The sequence below is a fragment of the Lampetra fluviatilis genome, chromosome 16, assembly GCF_964198595.1.
Source record: "Lampetra fluviatilis chromosome 16, kcLamFluv1.1, whole genome shotgun sequence".
Classification (NCBI taxonomy): Eukaryota; Metazoa; Chordata; class Hyperoartia; order Petromyzontiformes; family Petromyzontidae; genus Lampetra; species Lampetra fluviatilis.
The window spans coordinates 6543090-6555745 of NC_136290.1; the positions used below are offsets into that span (position 1 = coordinate 6543090).

The 12656-nt window shown below is 45.8% G+C and overlaps 1 protein-coding gene across 2 annotated transcripts in view; it reads right to left on the reverse strand.

Moving 5' to 3' along the window:
* The window catches only part of SLC45A3 (solute carrier family 45 member 3), a 93889-nt gene that overhangs the window by 30349 nt on the left and 50884 nt on the right, over nt 1-12656 (reverse strand). Inside the window, exon 1 of one of the 2 annotated variants that reach the window (XM_078863592.1) lies at nt 4296-4606. The exons of the other annotated variant lie outside the window; for it this stretch is intronic. The gene's annotated coding sequence lies outside the window, so the exon portion shown is untranslated. Of the gene's footprint in view, nt 1-4295; nt 4607-12656 lie in introns of those variants that run through there. 2 annotated transcript variants of the gene reach the window in all.

Below are 12656 nucleotides of genomic sequence, written 5' to 3' on the forward strand. Positions count from 1 at the left end.
CCAATTTGTGGTTAGAGAATCTCAGCCGACTGTGCTGGACCTCGCCTTGGACCATAATCCTTCGGGGCACACACGCCTCCCACCTGAACAGAGAGGCCATCTGTGGTGATCATTACCCTCAGGATCGACTAAGCCCAGAAGACGTCCTTTCAAGCAGGTTCACCCCCCACAAGCCCCCACGAGCCAGGATCGCCATACAACTGTGGCACCGAAGAAAGTCCAAGTGAGTTGATGGGAGGCAGGGAGGGGGATAGAGGATTCACTGCACCATGTTCCTAGAAGGTCCACTGGCAAAGGGCCTGCCTCGTACGCCTTTCACCCAGCATGTGATGGTTTGGCTCCATGACACACAGCACACAAATCACGTGTCCTCTGCAGTAGCACTGCACTTCAGACAGTACAGGAGCACTTTCCGGAGGGAGATTTTCCCACCTTGGGCAATATCGATTTAGAAAATATAAAACAAGCAAAACAAAGCGCGTCGAAAATTCTGCCGATTGTCACGCGAGAAAGATCGTCCAAGCGCCTCAGCACAGAGAAATGAGTTTTCAACAGCAATGAAAAAGTACACAATCTCTACACTAATTACTTATGCATCTCTGCTGCCATGAGCAAATACTGGAGCATGCATGGCGAGTCTGGGATCACACGGGGTCAGCCACACTTGGCAATACGTCTCATTTGGTATATTTTACTTGCAAGCGCGTGTGCTGTTAACATATGGGATGCACGAGCCTCTCAACTTCTCTTGCAGTCCTGCTGTGTAAGCTCTCTGACGTATTTTTTTCTGGTTGTACCGTGTGTTTTGCATTGAATAAATTCTAGTAATACCCCCATCAGTCATATCCTGTGAGACGGATGTAATTTATAAGTGTACGGTGATGTCTGGGTTTGTGTGGTTATACCAGCTATGAACAAAAAATCTCACTTGGTTGCTTGGAAACGGTTAGTCAATGGTGACAGCCGTGCTGCGCGGTGCTGACATCTATAGTGTGTGCATGTGTTCAGAGTCTCAATTCATTATTGTTATTATTACGATTTTTTTTTGCCAGGAAAGCCGCACTGTGCCCCTAACTCTTTTTCAGGAGGGTCCTGCTAAGTTTTCGCAGTAGGGGGCGATGTTGCTGTTGTGTGTAACCCCCCTAAAAAAATGTATTTTGCAGCACTGGGATGTTTGGACCAATACCATTTACATTGTATATGGGGGTTTTTCTTTTCCTATGGGAGGAAACCCACGCAGAATCTGAGATGCGCACTGTGCCACCCTCCGATGGGCGCGGTTGGCTACGTACGATGCGAAAGAAGTTCACCACACATACTGTCTATTCACATTGAAGATACAAATGGTCAATATTGGCCAATACATTTTTCCTCCTGCTACCAAATTCAAAAATGAGTGTATTTAAATAAATTCCGTTCCGTGAAGTTATTAATCATTGCCACGGTTTAGTGGTGTCATTGGAATTACTGACGACCGCCCGTGTTTGTTTAAAGTCCGTAGAGTCATCAAAGTGTTGTCTTCCTACTCCAATGAGCCAATATTTCCATTAGCGACTGAGCCGATGGTGGAAATTCCACATTCCATGGCAAGAGACCAGCCTCTCAAGAGGACAATCACTGTTGACTCTCCACAACGTGGTACACATTTGATTGTTTCAACAGAAATGATCGACCGTGTAATCCACAATCCAGAATTTAAACCCGTGACATTCTGAGTACGATTCGAGCATCGTAACCACTGCGCCACGTGGCTGGTGTGCATATTAAATGAATGAATAATGTACGGGCCTTTGGGGACGTCCATAAATGACGTCACGCGATTTTGGACGATTCCCCCCCCCCCTCGTCACACGGCGTCACAAATAGTCAGACCCCCCCCACTCAAATATGACGTCACAAAGCTCTGCCCCCCCCCCCCCAAAAAAAAAAAAACATGCTTCAAATCGCTTTAAACTATTGTCATTATAGTGCGTATTTAACGTGGCGCTACACTCTGATGTTGTAGGAGAAAGATTTATTAAAAAGTTAATTTAATTAAGTAGAACGTGTTGTCTATATTTATTTAAAGTTGCGCATTTTTACGTGACGTCACATTTCTCAACCCCCCTCCCTCGTCACACATCGTCACATATGTCTGACCCCCCCCTAGGTGCGTGACGCAATTTATGGACGGCCCCTTTGTCAATCCACTGCTGGATGGAGCCATCCCCTACGGGTTTGTTTGACTATACTTCACCTATTTGGTCAGTACAGGGTGGTGGAGAAGGGATGGTCCCAGCACGGGTTCGGATTTCACTTTGCCGTTGACGTGAACTCACTCACTCAGCGTGGGCTCACGGCGCAGTGCGCTGATCACTGCACCCACAGGTCCACATCGGCTTGTGTAGAGCTTGTGTGTCATTGTAGATTTGAAGTGTTCGTGACTGCAAGGATCCGTACTCTTTGGTTATGTCGGTAAAGTCACGTAGGCGAAAAAGTAATAATAAAATAAAATCAGAAAATAATAAAAATAAAGTGAAAATAACTCAATTATGTTATTATATTTTTATTTAATTTTTAGTATTTTTTTACATTTTCACCTACGTGACTTTACCGAAAGAACCAAAGAGTAAGCTTGTGTGTATTCACGTGTGACGGTATATTTAGTGTGCATGTATATTCAGTGTGTATGCATGTATGTACACATCTGTACTAAACCCATACCTGTCAATCCCTCATCAGTGCCCGATCTTATTACAGATAAACTCAGACCCTATTGGTCACCACGTGCCCCTTAAAAATCCCAACGTTCATCCTACAAAGTCCCATCGCAAGGGAGAAACACAAATAGACACATTTTTGTTTTGTTGGTGTCCACATTGAAACGGCTGTACGCGTCGTATGGATCTCAAAACTCAATTTCCCTGTACAAGACACGGGGTGTCAACGGTATGGGATGGCAGCTATGCTGACCCTTGTGTGTGGAAGAGCACGAAAGCAAGTGGGCATGCACGTGTAGCGTATGCGCAATCTGTATGTATGAAGAAATACGCAGTTGGAATGTGCGAGTACAAAGTATGTGCATGCATTCATGTGTGTGTGTATGTAACACGTGTATACATAAACGCAATACAGAAATGTGTGTTGTATTACAGCACGCGTTGTTTAGGTTTTACGAATACACGCATTACGTAAGTCCGTACACAAACACAAAACTAGGAGACCCAGGCACTGAATATATTAAAAAAAGTACACGAACTTTACAGCTTCCACGCTGGCAGTACCAACAGATTACCAGCCAAGTATGCCAAGTATGCGAACGCGGTAATCGCGCATCGCGTTACGCAGAGACGAGGCTCCATCGTGGGGAGAAATCACTCGCAACCCCGGGGGGGGGGGGACACACCTGCGAGTGGAACAATGCATCCCCTGGGTATTATCACCGCACCATCGCAGACACCACCACCACCCTCGACCATTTATTCAGCAATCAAGATCAACCTCCCTCTCTCCCCCCACCACCACTACCACCACTACCACCCAGGAAACTTTCAGCAGCCAGCATTGACTGAGAAATGCACCTCGCCTCGTCCCACCTGAAGTGATTTCACAAAAGACAAAGGCCCCCCGTGTAGGCTTCGGCAGACTGTTGGGGCAAGTGCTGCGTTCAAGCGAGCAAGCTACGAGGGGAAGGCTGTCAATGGGCACGAGAGCGATGGGGTAGGAGGGGGGGGGCAACGCCACGCCCGGCCGCCTTTGTCTCCCCACGTCACATCAGGTGATAATTTAAGGCTGAATCGACCCGGGCAGAAGTTCAGGATCGGTTCAAATATTCGCCACTGTTATCGGTCGTGAGCAGGAATCGAACTCGGATCGCCGGGTTCATAAGCGCAGTCAGTGCGCGCTAACCACTGCGCCACCGCTCGCCATCCGAGTGATGTTACATACACAGAGCCAAAGATCCCCCGTATAGCCTGAACAGGATTTTGGGGCAAGTGCTGTTCACGAGCACCTATGAAGGCCGGCACGACACACGAGGTGGATGGGTGACCAGCACCACGCCCGGCCGCCTGTCTCCCTAGCAGCGATATTTACAAATCGAACCAGGCACCGTACTCATTTGAGGCAGAGTCGACTTAGGGGAGGCCCAGTACCGGTTTAGATAATCGTCCCTGGTGTTGGTGGCCGTGAGCGGGAATCCAACTAGGGGTCTGGACGTAGCGTAGCTCGCTAAACCACTGCGCCACCGCTCCACTTGAGACGACACAACACACGCAACACACAACACACCACACACAGAGCCGAGACACCTTTACCTGGCTCTGCCGGCGAGTCGTCATCGCGGAGGAGCAGACAGGTGGGCACCCGCAGGTAGACGCGACACGCGTGAGGCTTCACAATGAGCACAGGAATGTTCGTCCCACCCACCCCAAAATAAAAAAAAACCTCACCCAACGCAGTCGTCAATAGGAAGAAGAATGTCCCCACTGGGCCAGGGTCTAAATCCTCTCCCTCTCTCTCTCGCGTGAGCCTTGCCCCCACCCCCTACCAAAAAAGGGAGAGAGAGACAGAAGAGAATAACCCAACAAAAAAAACGTGTGATGGCAGATAGAGTTATAGTGTACACGAGATTACTACTGCTGCGTCTCCGCGTGTGTGCGCGCGCCGCTGCTAGAATGAGATTCGGTGAAATGCGATCGGGTGGTTTTGGGTTGTAAAACCACCACCACCGCCCCACACGCCCACGCACACCCCCCGATCGCTTATCTCTCACCACGCTCCCCTCCTCCTCCCCTGCTGCCCACCCCCTGTGAGTGCGTGAGGCCGCTTCCACGTAAGCGAAGCTTGCCTTCCGAGGCCACCCAACTGCGAACTTATTACCGCACCGTCTGCCAAAAATAGGCGAATGGGATTTTTTTTTCCACGCGTGGGAGGGTTTAGTGCGTGTATCATATTCTTTACCCACCCAAGGTCCCTCTCTCCATTTCTTGCCACGCGTGGTTATAATATTGTTCTCGAGGGGATTTTTTTGCTTAAGTATCGTATCGATACTTTTATATTCAAGAGTTGAGTGTTACGCAATGTCAGATTTTTTTTCTTGTTTTCTAATTTGAATTCGGTTCGCCTTATTTGGTTATACTGTACTGTTTGGGCGGTGTTGTAACAAGCCCAGATAACAAAAACAACGACATCTGGGTCTCTGTGCTCTGAAGGCCATTGCCTGAAACGTCGCCAACTATTATATACAATATCATACATACAAATGTGTTGAACTTTTGTTGTATTTGCTACCTTGTTGCTTATGGATTTTATTAATGATTAAGAATCTAGTTAATCAACTGCTGTGTCGAGACGGATATGCAAGTTAATGTGTAATGCACGCACGACATTTGATACAGGAAACGTGCTCGTATAACTATGAAGTCGACAATCTCTCATCAGAATATACTCTTATAATGAGTGTGTTATCAGCAAGGGGAGGTTGGAGACCTTTGAAGTAACTGAACTTGATAATGAGAAAGCAACAGGGTGCTGAACCTCCTGAGAAGTCGTTCAAATTCGGGCATTCTACCTGCTTTGACATGGATCCGGAATGTGGCAACTGACACATCTGAAAAGTGCAAATTTTTTTAATTAATCGGGGAGAGGGACATGCTGTGAATTACGCCGAGACACAGGAAAAAACGCGGTGGTGAGATGTTAACTACCTCGGCTGGTATACAGGAGGTCGTGGGTTCCATCATGACCCTGAAGCCTGCTGTACATTTGGAGTTTGCATGTCTCCCCGTGGTCGTGTGGATTTTTCTCCGGGTCCTCCCATTTTTCCCTCCACATTAAGACCCATGTGTTTGGAGTAATTGGCTGTTATACATTTCCACACGATAAGCCAAATCGTTGAACTACCATTTGTGTTCAGGTCACTTCTGGAAACAGAGCTATATAGCTCAGGGGGCCTTACCTGGTAAAATAAAAATAATTCAGTATAGTTTAGAACACATGCATTTTCTAACAGACACATTCATGAGATAAATCACATTGACGACAGTGAAGGAAAGCTTGGGCAGGACACGTAGGGCTAGAAGGGCCCATGGCCGGTGGTGGCGGAATGGCAGCCATCGAGAGGACTGTCGAACAATGACGTCACTTGGGGAGGCCTTCCTCCAGCCGTGGGTAGACTACGGCTGCCGATGATCATCGTCAACTTCTTTCGCACCGCACGTAGCCAACCGTGCGAATCGGAGGTTGCGGGCAAAGGACAAGAAACTAAACACAAAAAGCAATTGGAAAGAAATTAGTTTTCTATCTTGAAAACTTATTTAGAATTACAAATACTGTAATGCCTCACTCGGATAACCCCCTTAGTTTAGCTAGAAAAGACTCAGCCATGCTTGGGATATTTGCTAGTTTCCTTATCAAGCATTTTTGCACGTGGCAAGCAACCCGGTTGCCTTCTGTAAACCCGCACATAAAAGCAGATAACACTCATAAACCTATTTGCTGTACTGTCACCTACAGCAACCCCACAGCTACAACGCAGGTCAGGTGTCTCAACCAAATGATCTTGGTGCAAGCTCCTGCCGCTGTGACCTTTCGTCGCTGCGATGGTGATGTTGGCCAAACACTGCAGCATATAACCAGGCGTGGGCCAAACATCCTTGACCTCACGAGCCACAAACCCTAACCTTGGTCTGGCCGAGCGTCACAAGACACAGAGAGGGTCACTTGGGGCAGTCACCTGGAGGGGTCACGTAAGCCGTCTCGCTTGCGATGGCTGGCTGTGAAGTTTTGAGTTTAGAAATCTGCAGGTTTAAACCCCCTCTCCCAACCTACCACCACCACACGCACCCCCCCCCCTCCATCCCACCCGGGGGATAGTCCTCGTGTTCGGCTCTGCTGTCAGAAGCGAGTGTCCCGAGGCGCTCCCCGCTTCCGCAGATTTACTTTTTTTGCTGAAAAGTGTAAAACGATATAATTAGCTGCATCTCTGTGGAGGCGCAATTCGACTGGCCAGAAGCCGCATGGACCCCAACTGGCCAGCCGCGGGTTGTCAACCCGTGGCACATACAGTACTCGTACGCATTTGCATTGCTCGTAATATGACGCGAAGCGCAGCAGTGGAGAGCAGAGTAGAACAGGAACCGGTTTACTGACTCAGCGACGATATGGAGCAATAACATTGCACTATGAAAAAAAAAACGGAGAGGAAACAATTTTCTCAATTTCATTTTTTTTTGTTCAATGAAAATGATTTCCTTTGTGTGTGCACGTGTTCTATTTCGGTTTCTGTTATTCCTACAGTGTTGTTGCAGATGATGGTTGGTGGTGCTCCAGTGGTTTGCACACTGCGCTATGAAACCGGTGACGCGAGTTTTTTTCCCGACTCCAGCTATCATTTCGTGGATTAAATATGAACCGGCTCTGCCCAGACACTTCAAACCGCCGCTAGGCAGCACGGTGAAGCATGGTCAAACAACCCTCAAGACTGGTACGGCGTTTTTTGAGGCCTTCGTTCAGCAGTTGATCAGCAGTGTACCCTAAATAATTATTTTTGGACTTTGGGGTATGTATGCATGAATCCCACAATCGTCTAACAATTCTGAGAAACAGGGGTGACGGTGATTCAGTACACTGTTTAGCCTTATACACTGTTGAGACAAATGTTATTTGCGAGCACCTCTTATGGGCATCGCCACATATACACACACTCGATGTGTTGTGACCAGACACACTCGCACCTAGCCTCCTCCATCTCCCCAATGATTTGGTTCATTTTAGGCTGAGTCTACATCGGAGTCCCAAAGCAAGCTCAGACGGAAGTTCCCAATAGTGTACGTGGCCAGGTAACGTTTCAGGGCTGTCAAGTTGAGGCTACTAAGCACAGTGTTTGGAAAGTCAACAGTGGCTGTATTAATACAGACTAGGTTAAATCGTGAGGATATAGACTTTTCACTACGATTCCAGATGGAGTCGCGATAGCTTGCATTTTTAAATCCTTTACATTAAGTTCACTTGCTTGCTTGCTTGCGCGCTTACGACCGTGCAAATCTTTCGGTCGTTTTTTAACCCACTTCCCGTGTTCCAATCGAGCTGACATTTTGCACACAGACTCGTTGTGCGTGCCAATTTATTTTCGTGAAATTTTTTTTCCTAAATTTTCCACTTTTTAGGAATTTTTTTTTCATATTTAATTTAAAATACCAATGTGATAAAAATGAAACTCTTACTCAAGAAAAACAGAAATGAATAATAAAATATAACCGATGCCACGCATATAAAGGATTTATAGTGAAACACTTTGTTTTTACGGATTAATTTTTTATTAGCGCGGTGTTTCGAATTCAACGTGTGTCGCCGATGAACTAAGCAAATGGAGTGAGGCTCATCTCCAATAGCCGTCCTGAACAGGTGGAGAAAATTCCCACAATCCCATGGTGAAGACCAGGCCATCCCACAGGAAAACCACCGATTTCCCGCAAAGTGAAAATTATTCATTGTAACCTGTTTCATCTAATTTATTTCACGATGGGCTGAGTCGACCACTGATGGGGATTTGGACGCGTAACCTTTCAATGGTGCGTACGTCTGGAACGCTCTTCCTTCCGATATGCACTTTTAAATCTAGACTGAAAACTCATTACCTTTAGAACTTCTTTCGTGTTGAGTTTGTTGTCCTTCACTCGCACACCTCCGATTAGCACGGTTGGCTACATACGGTGCGAAAGAAGTTCAACATACATGTATATATGTTGGAAATGGACTGAATATTTTGAGTTTGTATTACGTGTGCTTGTGCACCACTGCCAATGCATTATCACAATATTTTTGATTATTTTTCCTGATCATGAGTCGAGTGCCTCTAACCACCGTATCTGTCACCGCCAGTATATTTAGTATAAAGCACCATACATCAACGTGTGTGTGTGCCCAAGGGGGGGTGGGAGGCTTACGTAAATCATCACCGCATAGTGAGCTTTAAATTCTACGATCGTGAGGGGCCAGGCCAACGTAATGCAACATTTTCTAGAAAACACATGGCTTGGGAGATCTCAAACTCACTTGGCATTAACACTCTTTCCGCTCACAAGATGCAGCAGCGGCTGGGCTTTCTGGCTCAGTTTGTTAACGTGGGTATGAATCCATTGAGCCATGCGGTCATCTCACATCTGCTAGGCTGATGTCAATGCGGAACTTTTTGCCTGCATTTATTTTAGCGCGGATGCGATTCCACTTGCCTTGTGAAAAGCCCTGGCGGCTGCTGTAGCTGTCAAAGTGCACGCAGCATGTATTACGATTCACGCACGAGGTGAATTCATTGAGTCTGTTTACCGTCACCAGAAGATGCCACCCCGAGTTTAAAGATGGAAAGAAAAAGTTGTTTTAGGTAGCCGTTTGCAATCTTTACGTAAAAAAACTAAACTAGCCTCTTTTCAATCACGCCATCCGCTGATTGTACCTATGAGAAAGGTCAGAGGAAATATTCGCGATCGCGTCGGAGCTCAGAAGCTAAGCAGGATGGAGCCTGGATCGTGCACAAAACAAATGGGGTTGGTGTAGGAGGCTGCTGTGGAGCTCCGTGATGGGTAGCCAAGCGCAACACAGCGCAGCAGGAACACAAATCCACTGTTGTAATGTACAGAATGTCGAACTTCTTTCGCACCGTACGCAGGCAACCGTGATAATGGGAGGTGCGGGGGAATGATAACAAAATAAACAGAAAAAGCAGTTTTTGTATGGATGTAAACCGAGATGAAACGAACTTGCAAAAAAAAAGTGTGGATAGTCTCACCTATTTGAAGACATCTGGCTAGTGTGGAAGAGTAGGCCAAAACTACCCATTCGAGGGGGGGGGCTCTCTCATTATCCCTCCAATGGAGGCCCTTCTGCCAGCAGTGGCAAGCGCGATTAGTTTCAGGACTGCACCTTTACCTTTCATAAGAGGATTTTGGATTAGATCGCGTTAATTTTTAAATGTGTCGTTAAAACCCGCCACCACCCGACACAGCCAACTAGTGAGGGTTGTCACATAAACAGAACGTGCCAATTCGTCACTAGTACAGCACACCGGTGTGTTGGAGAGCCAAGCCACAACATTTACAATCTGAGCACGACATTTCGCCAGTAATTACAACTAGCTTCATCAGGCGACAGCCAGATTTGTGGAGTCTTGAGGCAAGTGCTCTTGTGTTAAGTGTTATATTAGACAGACTGGACGTAACATTAGCGTAAGACTAAAAGAACACCAAAGGAACATTACATTCTCCCAAACACAGCTGTCAGCAGCAAATCAAATAACAAGAGCATTGTGAGTGCCCAAGTAATTAAAACGTTCAAAATACCGTACATTGCAGGAGTAACTACTAAACTAGCCAGATGTTTGGAAAAACAAAACATCCGAGTTAGATTTGGCACGCTACATAAAATACAGAAATGAATATCTGGTACAAAAGATGTATTACCGAAGCTTTCAACAGAAGGTGTGTACAGGATTAACTGCACGTGTGGTAAATGTCATGTTGGGCAAACAGGACGAATGATCAGCACGAGACTAAAAGAACATCAGAGGAATATTAAATTCTCCCAAATCCAACTGTCAGCAGTAGCAGAACACGCGTGCCAAGAAGGACACTCAATTCATTTGGATAATGTTGAAGTGTTGTGCAAAACTAGCTACTACTGGCCAAGACTAATTCGATAATCTATCGAAATTGAAATAAATAATAAATAACTTTAACCATTCGGATAGCTACCGCCTTAGTGTTGCGTGTAAGCGAATCATCAAATAATACATTATTTAAATGCATGCCTACAAAAGGCAGCTACTTCAATAGGGATTACCGTTGGTCGGGCTATTTTAATAAACACTATAGACACGAAGGACAAGTTCAAAGGGCTCGCATAATGCACATGCATAGTGTACGTTGCCTCAGTAATCCCCCCCTCCCCACATTGTGCAAGAGCGCAGAAGCGTGGCAACCACATCTACTCCTCTATATAAGGAACGAAACAGGTGGACTTCTCCACAAATCTGGCTGTTGCCTGATGAAGCTAGTTGTAATTACTGGCGAAACGTCGTACTCAGTTTGTAAATGCTTTGGCTTGGCTCTCCAACACACCGGTGTGTTGTACTAGTACACTACACTATACACTACACTACTATACACTACACTATACACTACACACTACACTATACACTACACTATGCACTACACACTACACTACACTATACACTACACTATACACTAGTGCTGTACTAGTGAGGAAATGGCACGTTCTGTTTACGTGACAACCCTTACTAGTTGGCTGTGTCGGGTGGTGGCGGGTTTTAACGACACATTTATATATATTTACGCGATTGAACCCCCCAAAAAAACCTCTATTATGGATGATATTGGTCGCGAAAGTCTACATATTAAACTGACCTTTACCTGATTAAATTATTCCACACGTGTTTGTGCAATTAATTGTAATGCAAACATCTTACCTATGTAACCATTCCATGTTCATGTAAAATCAAATCTGGCCCGGAGAGTATTGTTACTATGCAAGCACGGCTCTGTAAGTCTCTCAGCACATTATTATTCAGTAGTCTTTAAATGTTGTATAAGCACATATGTTGCTATTCCCAAAACACTATTGAAATTACTTGGACTAATCAGGCCTCTACGGAATGTAGTTTGTGAATCGATGCTGTATTATTACGCTATATTAATGACAGTACTTGCGTGCTTTGCCATTTATTATTTTAATCAGGATCATGACGGATGGTCGACTCACCACGGATGACGACAATGATGATTTCGCATCCCATTTCATAGCCCTTCAAACCGTGTGTGCCTGCACATTCTTAAAGGTCTCTTGCGAAATGGACACACGCCGCACTGTTTCCATGTGCGTTTACCCAACCGTAAAGGTTGCGATGTTTATACGCGTGCCCATAAAGTTTTGCGTGCTCGCACTTTCATCGTAAACCGGTTATAGGGCGTGCGACTGCCGATGGGGGAGGCTGCGTAGCAAAATTGACGGTTTGGGGAAATAAATTCAGCCCTTCATCCCTGCTAGAGCCGATTAAATAAACACTGGATTGCAATTGCCCATTAGAACAACTGGCTTTCTCAACTCAGGAGCGAAAGAATCGGGGCCAGATTAAGGTTATGAAGGGGCCTTAGGTTAAGAGGAGGGAAGGGTCTAAGTATGTATTACATATTTCAATTTGCTTAGTAAAGCCGTCAAACATTTATTCACCCGTATAAAATGAACATAGTGTTTCGACTCAAGGTAAATTCATTGGAGGGCCTATTGGTTAATCTGACCTTGGGAGGAATGCACAATTGTCAGCAGTTGCTCAAAGCTGTAACAGATGAGCACCGTTCCACGCTTCATCGAGCTGCAAAGTTAAGATTTTGTTTTATTACGCAGAATATTCACGTAACAGTTTAAGTAAATACAGTAAACGGGATAATTACGTAACTCAAATCAGCGCATTCCTGCCAACACGTGGGTTCAGGAGTTCGCCCATTTCATAACGTTTAGAGATAAAATGAAAAAAATTACGACGAATAATTGTTCAGTCTCATCCCCCATATGCCTTTGTTGCTGGGGTCAGTGCTGCTTGGCCAGAAGCTTGGAGAGTTGAAGTTCTGAACCTGCAACAGAGCGGTGATACATCGCACACCTAA